Here is a 10,651-nt window from a genome sequence, read left to right on the forward strand (position 1 = left end):
AAGATGATCACAGTGTGATACCTAGCTTGCCCCAACGATTTTTGCTTCTTTGTACTTGTGCCCTTGTGTAGTCTCCTCCCACACGGAATCACACGGTCTGGTTTGTGTGACCAACAGCATGTAGCGTAGGTAGTGGTGAGTGACTTCCAAGGCTAGGTCATAAAAAGCATTATGTCTCACTCCTTTGTTTCTTGGATCATTGGCTTTGGGTGAAGCCAGCTACTGGCCATATGAGAGTGCTGTCTTAGGAATGGTTTCTCCAGCCCCAGTCTAGCCTTCTGATGATTGCAGCCCCAACTGACCCTTGAAAACTCACAGGAGACTCCAGTTCCCTGCAACTCTATGAAGTCAGTATTATTAAACAAATGATTTTCTCTCAGATAAGAAAACTGACACTCAGAGACTTTGTTGCCAAAGATCACACAACCCATAATTGGAAGGAGCCAGAAATTGGACCCAGCCCTGCCTGAGTTGATGGCCCATGTTCTGAACCACTGTACCAGATCACCTTCCTGCTGAAAGCGTTCATGGTTGTTTGCCAAGCCCTGGCATAAGTCCTTAGCATGCATTCTCAAATCTGACCTTCACCATTGTGATGGTCGCCTTACAGACAAGGAAACTGTGGCATTGGAAGTAAGGGCCAAGTTCCATGCTCCTATTTATTGTTTGGGAAGTATGATCATACAACACAACATGCCACATCCTTGAAATGACAAGTCATGTGACCTTTCTCTGGGTCATTCACAGTGACTGGGACCATGCTGGGCGCATAGAAAGTGTTTAGAAATTACAGAAGGAAGAAAGGAAGAAAGAAAGGAAAGGAAGAAGGGGGGAAGGAGGAAAGGAGGAAGGGAGGGAGGAGAACCCAAGAACTGTAAGACTCCCCTTAGGTAGGGGAATGAAGTAGGGACAAGGAAGTGTGGGCAGTGAGCAGGTCTTTTTGCTCCAGGGTGTGGAGAGGGGTATTACAGATCACAGCTTTAAAAAGGATCCAAACAACTAAATACATGATGTGGCCCTGGCAAAACCTTTGAAGAAAAGTGGCAATCCTAGCAATATGAAGCATGCTTGTCCCATTTAAAGAAGGTCATTTCTATTCTGCTCAGCCCATTGTAGGCAACAGGTAGTCTGGCTCAGTGCTGTGGATTGCCCTCTCCCTCCCTCCCTCCCTCCCTTTTTTCCTCCCTCCCTCCCTCCCTCCCTCCCTTCCTCCCTGAAGCTAAAAATCTAGATTTTTGTGTGCTACCTCCAATCTTTAAAAGTTGACAGTGTTTATTTTTTAAACACCATGTGGGCCAAGCCAAACATGGCTGTGAGCCTGGCATGTCCCACAGGCTGCATGTTTGTGGCCTCTGTTGTAGAGAAACAAAAGGGCAGGAGGTGGCCAGACTGCAAAGGACCAACCACTAAGAAAGAGAAGAACAAAGGGAAGGAGAAATCAAGAAGACAGTTGCTTGATTTTTCTCCCACCTTACAACTTATAACCCAAAGGCTTGCTGGCATCACCACTGGAAGACGGGCTGGGGTAGAGCTGGAGACATCTTTAGAAGCTTCTGGATGAAGAATAACCAGTGACCTACCCTGGCAGATTTCAACTTTGTAGCTTCTGTTCTCAGAAAAAACATGTTGTCAAAACAGAAAGAAATTTCGGACCAGCCCCCTGAAAAGACATGAGCTGTATTCTTGGTTAACACATGCATCTGATTGCTGACAGTTTCTCCTCCTCCTCCTCCTCCTTCTTCTCCTCCTCCTCTCTTTTCCTCTTCTTCTTCTTCTTCCTCTTCTTCATCTTCCTCTTCCTCCTCCCCCACCCCTTTCTTTTCCCTTTTGACTCTGGGACATAAGGGATTGAACACAAACTGGCAGTGAATGATATCCCTCCAGACTTTGGGTGATTATGTTCGTTAATAATGATTATAGCTTCTATGTAATATTTGCATGATAAACTGTAGACATCTGGTGAAGTGTGCATGTGCGTGTGGTGTTTGTTGGGAAACAGAAGAAAGCTGAACGCTGATGAAATGTGAAATCTAACTGCTCAGACTAAAAATAAAGTCAGCAGGCTTTAGGATTTCTGCATGCCAGCAATTCTGAGACGCTCCTGTACGCTGCCTTAGTTACCGTGGAGACATGTGGCTGCGCATACGCAGAGCGGGGTACACACTCTGTGGGCCTGGCCCCTGGGGGTCCCATTACTGAATTTCATATGTTTAGAAATATTTTGTAATAAGGCCCCTCGTGTCACTTATTAGTCATAAAATGTGCAACTGCCTTCATCAGCATCAACTGCAAATTTGTTTTTTGTGGAAATGAACCAGCACATTTTCAGGTAAAAGATTGTGTGTGTGTGTGTGTGTTGAGTATATATATATATATATAATTTAAATATATATTTACATATGTGCATAAAATTTTATCTTCCTCAAACTGTTCTGTTACAGTTCGATTTTTTTCCTCCAGGAAATTCTGCACTTTTTTTTTAAAACCTGCAGAACCAGGGCGCCTGGGTGGCTCAGTTGGTTAAGCGACTGCCTTCGGCTCAGGTCATGATCCTGGAGTCCCTGGATCGAGTCCCGCATCGGGCTCCCTGCTCGGCAGGGAGTCTGCTTCTCCCTCTGACCCTCCCCCCTCTCATGTGCTCTCTCTCTCAAATAAATAAAATCTTTAAAAAAATAAATAAATAAATAAAAAATAAAACCTGCAGAACCAACTTAAATTTCTAAATGATGTACAAAGCAGTGTGTGTTTCTGGAGGCCAAGCCCAGGCTGAGAAGCAGTGACACTTTAAGGGTGTATGAAGCACGAGGTTTGCAGGGTGCTTCCTTGTGAAGTGCGGATTTTAGGAAACGGGTGATTCTTGGCATCATTAGCCCCTTGAATTCTAGGAGTCCCGGGTGGGAAAAACCTTTGTCCAGTTGTAAATGTTGTATTCTTTCAGTGCTGTGTGAATCACAGTCATAGAAAGGGTCTAAAAGAGATGACTGTGATTTTTTTTGGGGGGGGGGGTTGTTTTGTTTTTACCTGCTCAGCATCTCCAGAAGAGAAAGACTCCCCCTGATATGTGCCATCTTGGTTCTTTTCCAAAAGCATTCATCTAAGTGTCTCTGGTAGCAGAGAATGGAATGCTCTTTTCTGCTAATGGTTTTCAGCCTGTTCAGGAAGACCTGCAGTTTAACACTCCCTGGTGGGTTCTACAGTATTAATGGGAGGATGGGCATCAGAGACTCCAGATAGTCTGGTACTTTTTATGCAAGTCAAGCCGCTAGCTATAGACAGACATCCTGGACCACATCAACTGGTTTGAGTTTCCGGGTGCATTTGTAAATTGGAACTGATGCATGGTGGAGCCGGGAGATCTTTGGTTCTGCAGGTCATCAGACCTGGGATGGAATACTAGCTTCACTGTTCTCTTAATTGCTGGGAACCTTTACCTCACCTGAAAAGCTGAGGGACTAGCACCTTCTTGGTCAGGACTTTGAAAAGATTAAAGAGGATGGAGCTACATAAAGTTTCCAAAGTATAAAATAAAAATATACAATCGGGGCACCTGGGTGGCTCAGTTGGTTAAGCGACTGCCTTCGGCTCAGGTCATGATCCTGGAGTCCCTGGATCGAGTCCCGCATCAGGCTCCCTGCTCGGCAGGGAGCCTGCTTCTCCCTCTGACCCTCCCCCCTCTCATGTGCTCTCTCTCTCTTTCTCATTCTGTCTCAAATAAATAAATAAAATCTTTAAAAAATTTTTTAAAAAATAAAAAATAAATAAAAATATACAATCATAACAATGATTAAAAGTTAAGCACTTTCTGTGTATTATACACTGTGTTGAACAATTGAGATGCATTTTCTTGTGTTAACATCACCATAGTCCTTTGAGATGAGTAAGATTATTATTCTCCCTTCATAGCTGGAAGAAAAATAGAGGCTCAGAGAAGTGAATACTTTGCCTAAAGTTTACGAAGGCAATTGAGCCACAATTCAAATCTAGAGCTAACTAAATTCAGGACCTTTTCTACACTTGTATATAGTGCCAAGCACTGTTGTTTTTAACAAGAGAAGTGATGATGATAATTGGAAAATTCACCCTTGCAATTTATCTACAGCTCTGGAGCTCTTGGCATGTGGCTAGTGCAACTGATGAACCAAATGCTGCATTTTATTTAATTACTTAAATTTTAAGTTGCATCATATATGGCTAGTGGCTACCATATTGGACAGCACAGATCTGGGCGATGAGGTAGGGAAGCAAGCCAGTGGCAATGATGAAGGCTGGAGTCGGCAGCCTCCACCATTGCTAGCTCTATGACCTAGAAAAGTTGGTTAAATAAGGGAAAAGGGAAGTTAAATAATTTGTGTGAGCATAGAGCTTGCATCTGTGGAATGGGGACAAGTATGGTGAGAAGGATGGTGGGGTTGCCGTGAGTATGGGATATTCTACATAAAGCTCTTAAAGTTTGCAGGAGTTTTGATAAGATATTAGCATTTATCACTATTGCTGTTGTCATTGTCATCATTTTTTTTGTAAACAAAGAACATCCAAGTTGCTGCAAGGCCATTGAACTTCGAGCCCTTCATTGTACTGTGATTGAAGCAAACATCGGAAGGAAACATCAGAACATAATTCACGGGAGGGCAACATTTGAGCTTCCTTGTCCACTGTTGATAGATACACAACTGCTCCCCAAGATGAGATAGAGTGATGTGGACAGAGGGTGTGCTTGGGACAAGCATCAGGTTTTGAGCAAGTCCGGCTTGTTGGGGAGAAACCATGGTAATGAGTCTACAAGAAGAGCGAGGTCCTACAGCCACAGTGGATCAGGGTGCCTCTGGGAGATGATAGTGATCCATCCCATGGATTTATGGGGAGAAGTGGGATTGGATTTTCCTATCAAACAATCAATCTGGCTGTTGGGAGGACATGGATTGAGGTGGGGGGGATGCTGAAGGCAGGAAGGTCAGCTGGAAGGAGGTCTGGTGTGAGACAGATGAGACTCTTGATTAGGTTAAGGGCTCTGGTGATGGGGAGCAGGTGAATCTGGGAAAATTGGTAAGCCTCTCAGGGACAGGGAAAGAAAAAGTAGAACTTTCATACTCAGAAGGCCGATTTAGATAAATAACAATGGCAGTGACGCTGGTTAGTAGGTCCATGTGCCTTCCAGTTTACAAAGTATCCCCCGCAATCTTGCCAGTTCCCCAAAGGATACCTTGCAGATAGAAAGTGGTGTTGAGTGTGAGATACCAGGTCAGGCTGTAGGAAGCTACTGAGCCCTCAAAACTGGACGGTCGTGGCTGGGGTGGTTGTTGTCAATGCTTTGTTAAGACAACTGGGACGCCATCCACCTGAAGAGGCAAGTCCAGCCCAGAGAAAAGCCTTGCCAGCCTGTAGCACAAAAGAAGGGAAGGAGGTGCAAAGCAAACCTTGCAGAGAGAGCCTCTCCCGTCCAGGCTGAGGCTGCTGGGAACAAGGGCTGTGGGGTTCCTTCTGGGGCTTGACTGCCCCATGCAGACTCTGCCTTCGGTTCACGAACCATCCCTGGAATCTGCCCGGCCCGTTGCGTGCTTTCTTTCCGGTTTATGGATTGTGTCTTTACTTGGATGTATTCTTTTTTTTTTTTTTAAGATTTTTTTTTTTTTATTTGAGAGAGAATGAGATAGAGAGAGAGAGAGCATGAGAGGGGGGAGGGTCAGAGGGAGAAGCAGACTCCCTGCTGAGCAGGGAGCCCGATGCGGGACTCGATCCCGGGACTCCAGGATCATGACCTGAGCCGAAGGCAGACACTTAACCAGCTGAGCCACCCAGGCGCCCACTTGGATGTATTCTTAATGCACCTAGTGTCATGAAAAGATCTCGGGCTGCAGTTTAGGTGGTAATGGATTTGCATATTATTTCTACTCAGTGGATTGTTTTATGTGTTTGTTTGATTTGGGGGGGAGGGGTAGGTAAGGAGAAGCATGGAAACCTTCTGGCTTCTCCTTTTTTCTCATCTGTCAAAATTAGGGGAGTATTACCCATCTCATCTGTCAAAATTAGGGGAGTATTACCCCACATCGGGCTCCCCGCTCAGCTAGGAGCCTGCTTCTCCCTCTGCCTCTCACTCATGCTCTCTCTCTCTCTCTCACTCTCTCAGATAAATAAATTAAAAAGTCTTTTTAAAAAATGCAATAAGGTATGCTATAAGGATTATTTTATAAATTTAAATATAGACTGTATATTAGGTAATGATACTGGATCAACACTTAAAGTTCTTGAGTTGATACTTCTGTTATGGTTATATTGCAGAAAGACCAGAAGATTCATGCTGAAGTATTTGGTAATAAAGGGTCACAATAGATGCGACTCATTTTCACAGATGCATGCAGAAAATATATGTACATGAGACACACACCCATACGCATATGTACGTGTTTGTGTACACACTCACATATGGAGTGAGAGAAAGACGGAACATTAAAGAAGTAAAATATTAACAATTGTCAGTGTAGCTGAAGAACACCCAGATAGTCAACGCATCCTTGCAACTTGCAGGGTTTTCTTTTTATTATTTTTTTAAACATCGTAAGATAGAATGTCAGTAAACAAGTAAGCAAACAGAAACAATAGTTTTCTCTCCTGGTGATCACAGTACTAAAATTGAATCACACAGGCTCAGCTGTGTTAGCTTCCTGATCCAAACCTGCGCAGTGGGTCCAGTTCTCCATCGGATGGATGAGCCTTTGTCTGTCCCATGGGTGTTGGTTCTGTCCTACCGAAACCAAGAAGAAGGGACTCCTACAAGGAAATTGAGGCCCCATCCCCAGAATAAGAGGAGGAGGATGCTGATAGGCAAAACAGCAGGTGTCCAGCTCACCATTATCTTACTTCCATTGTAGAACAGAACTTCAAAATTCTGAAGCACCATCTTCAATGTTTGCCTTAAACGAGCATTGAAGTTTGAGGAGCACCTTGTGAGCGCAAAGCAGTCGTTGAATGTGAGATTCTATAAAGCCGTTCCAACTTCTTTTTCCTGTTCAGATAAAAGACAGGGAGCGCATTGACTGATCTTAAACACACACATCAATTAATTTAATTGACTTAAGTGTTGTTCTTGCATAAAATGCTACTGTCTGGATTGTTTTAAAAGACAACAGTTTGTCCTAAAAAATACTATACGGTAGCTTTAATTTTTTCCTCCCATTCCTTTAATGTCTGTTTTGTTAAATGCTTAGCAGCAAAAAAGCTGGCTTGGATAAGAGCTCCTTTGCCAAGATAAAAATAATCTAAAATTTAGATGTGTCTGCAGTGATCATGGCAGTGTAAATTAATTAGCCACGCTGAGCCTGAATCAGCCTCTCTAAATGGATCTTGCTTTTTATGCTGCTGTTTTCTAAAATGTATTCACCCTTGAAAGTAGCCATTCTTGTGAGTACCTCCCTTCCCAATCAGAAATCACAGTTGGCAAGAAATTTCTTTTTTTAGGGGTGAAGTTAATAATCCATTAATAAATATTGGAATTTAAATTTTGTGCCAGGGGCCAAGCTGAAGGCTAGTTGTTGCTGCTGCTGAGGATATGGAAATAAATCGGAGATTATCCCTATCCTGGGGGAAGTTTACATTATTGGGGGTTTTTTTTTTTTGAACATTAAAATATGTATACCAAAAGTTAAATTATGCAATATCAAACAACAAGCAATCCCATGAGGCAAGTTTTTATGGCCAAGAAGGAGCTACAGTAGAGTTTTATAGGAGTAGCTGTTTGTGTAGGATGGAAGAAAGTCTGAGAAGACTTTCTGAAACAAGGGCGTTGGAATAACAATTTTGTACGAGTTCTGCAAGTCCAGGTTCCGATGCTGAGACTTTATAACTCTTTGTTGACAGCTTCATTGGGCGATTACCTGCATAATGTAAACTTCACTTATGTTTAACTGTCCAGCGATACTTGGTAAAATCACAGAGTAGTGCAACCATCGCCACAATACGGTTTTATAACATTTCCATCACCCTAAAGAGAAAAAAAACCTCCTTGAAGCCCATTCTCAGTTCATCATCGTTCCCAACACCAGCCCCGGGGCAACCAGTAATCAATTCTTTTTGTCTCTAATTTGCCTTTCCTTGCCTTTTACATACATGGGACCACACGATATGAGGTATTTTGATTCCAGCTTTTTTTTTAACTTAACATGATGATTCTGAGGTTCATATTTTGTTCCTTTTTGTTTCTGAATAATACTCCATTATATGGGTAGACCATGTCTTATTTACCAAGTCAATAGGTGATGGACACTTGGGTTCTTTCCATTTTCTGGCTGTGTGAATCATGCTGCTACAGACATTCACATACAGGTTTTTATGCGGATGTATGTTCTCATTTCCCTTGAGTAGATACTTGGAAGCAGAATTGCCAGGACATATGGCAAACTAACATTTAACTTTCAGAGAAACTGCCTGTCTTCCAAAGTGGCTGTGTAATTTTGCATCCCCACCAGCGGTGTCTGAACTAAAATTTTACCCACCTTATTTCACTTAATGATCATGTGAGCTCTGTCAGGGAGGGATTCGGGGAGGGAGAGGTGGATCATCTTGCCCGAGGCTATGCATCCTGTAATTGCAGAATCTGAGTTTTAACCCAGATTTGACTGCTTCGAAAACCTGTTCTCTCCCACATGCTGTGGCTCCAGGATTTTGAGACACACTCTTTTTTTTTTTTAAAGATTTTATTTATTTGAGAGAGAGAGAATGAGAGACAGAGAGCATGAGAGGGAGGAGGGTCAGAGGGAGAAGCAGACTCCCCGCTGAGCAGGGAGCCTGATGCGGGACTTGATCCCAGGACTCCAGGATCATGACCTGAGCCGAAGGCAGTCGTTTAACCAACTGAGCCACCCAGGCGCCCCTTGAGACACACTCTTAAGGAGGGCTTTGAAATCTGAGTTCAAAGGGAAATAAGGATTGTTAAGAATGTCTGCCAAGGACACAGGCCAGGAGACCCGTGACCACTCTGTTGCCATTTGCGTAGCAGACTGGAGCTCTTGTCCCTGCTCTCTGTAATTCTATGGGATTCCTCCTTTGAATAGGTTGAATAGAATTCACTTTTCAACTCCTTGACTGCGGGGAATATTCTCTTACTAGGAAACTCATTGCACCGTGTTATAATTTGCTATTTGTTTCCTGTGTCTCCCACTGTGCTCAGAACCCCCGGTGGAAAGGTGTTCTGTTCTGCTCAGTACCCCTGCCCAACAACAGAGGGGCCGGCCTGGGCAAGGTCCTCAATGGATGTTGCTTGGTCAAAGGATTGCAGGAATAAACAGGAGCATAACATTAGATTTCTCCTCCTTTCTTTTTTAAATAGGGTACAGCCAAGGGATGGAGACCTAGAATAATGTACCACATCCACAGAGCCAAAGAAAGATGGAGAGGAACCTCGAGTCTCCAGATTTCTTAATCATTGGGCTCCAGCTCACTTCTTGAGAGAAATTGGCCTCTCTCTGTGACTATTACATGATTGATGTGGCCTCTTAGATTGTGCTGGTGCTGGGCTGTGCTGAGACATGGGCGTCCAGGATACATGGCTCCCTCTTGGTTTATAATGAACAGATCAGGGTTCGCAGGGCATGCAGAGAGAAAAACACTCCATGGAGGTTTATCCAGCCATAGTTAAACAAAAAAAAAAAAAAAAAGAAAAGCTAATATTTTGACCCAAGGCAGTTGGTTGGTGGGGTGGCTGGTGAATGTTGTATAATTACACAATCAACGAAGGATGGAACATGATGTAATTCATTCCTTTACTTTCCCTCTCTCTCTGCCCCCCTCAACAAAAGTACCAAAGAAAACATGTTGCCAGTAGTCAATAATAAATGATGAATGTGGGGTTTACCTTCTTTTTTCTCCCCCTGTATCTTCAAATTTTCATAGTTTTCCCCTTTGTAATTAATAAGTGATCTGTGGAGAAATTCTTGAGACTGTGTAAGTATCCCATTATCTATCACCCTGTCATGACTAATTTTAGCATCCACTGGTGATTTTCTGTTATTCTTTTAATATTTATTATTTGTCAGTTTAAGGTAAGAAAGAGCTTCCCCATTTCCCCTATTAGTTAATTTATAAATAGCATTATGGACTCATTGATTTTTTTTTATTTAATGAGTTACAATCCATCTCTATCATTATTTATTTCAACACTCAAATTGTCCCAGATTTGCCCACTGGGGACCAGTTTAAAGGGCTTCAACTTTTATCCCACAGGCAATGGGAAACACATCGCAGGGCTTTAGGCAGATGGGTGAAATGATCAGATTTGCTTTTTGACAAATGAGTGCAGCTGAAGCACGGAGAATGGATTGGGGGAGATTATTTTTATGGAGGGATGAGTGAGCAAGAGCTGTAGGGAGTGTTGGAGGATCACACTGGAGATTGTTTATCTCCTCCTTCTTGCCATTTGTGTTTGTGTTTGTTTTGTGTGTTTTTGTCTTTCCTGTGTGTGTGTGTGTGTGTGTGTGTGTCTGTGTACATGCATCAGTATGTATGTGTGTCTGGGAGGGGTGGTCTGGGTGTGTGTCTGTATGGGTCTTTTTATGTGTCTATGGGGGTCTGTGTGTGTGTGTGTGTCTTTGTGTGTGTGTGTGTCTCTGTGTGGGTCTGTGTGTGGGGGGTCTGTGTGTGTGTCTCTGTGTGGGTCCATGTG

This window comes from Neomonachus schauinslandi, chromosome 5 (assembly GCF_002201575.2).
Source record: "Neomonachus schauinslandi chromosome 5, ASM220157v2, whole genome shotgun sequence".
NCBI classification, from domain to species: domain Eukaryota; kingdom Metazoa; phylum Chordata; class Mammalia; order Carnivora; family Phocidae; genus Neomonachus; species Neomonachus schauinslandi.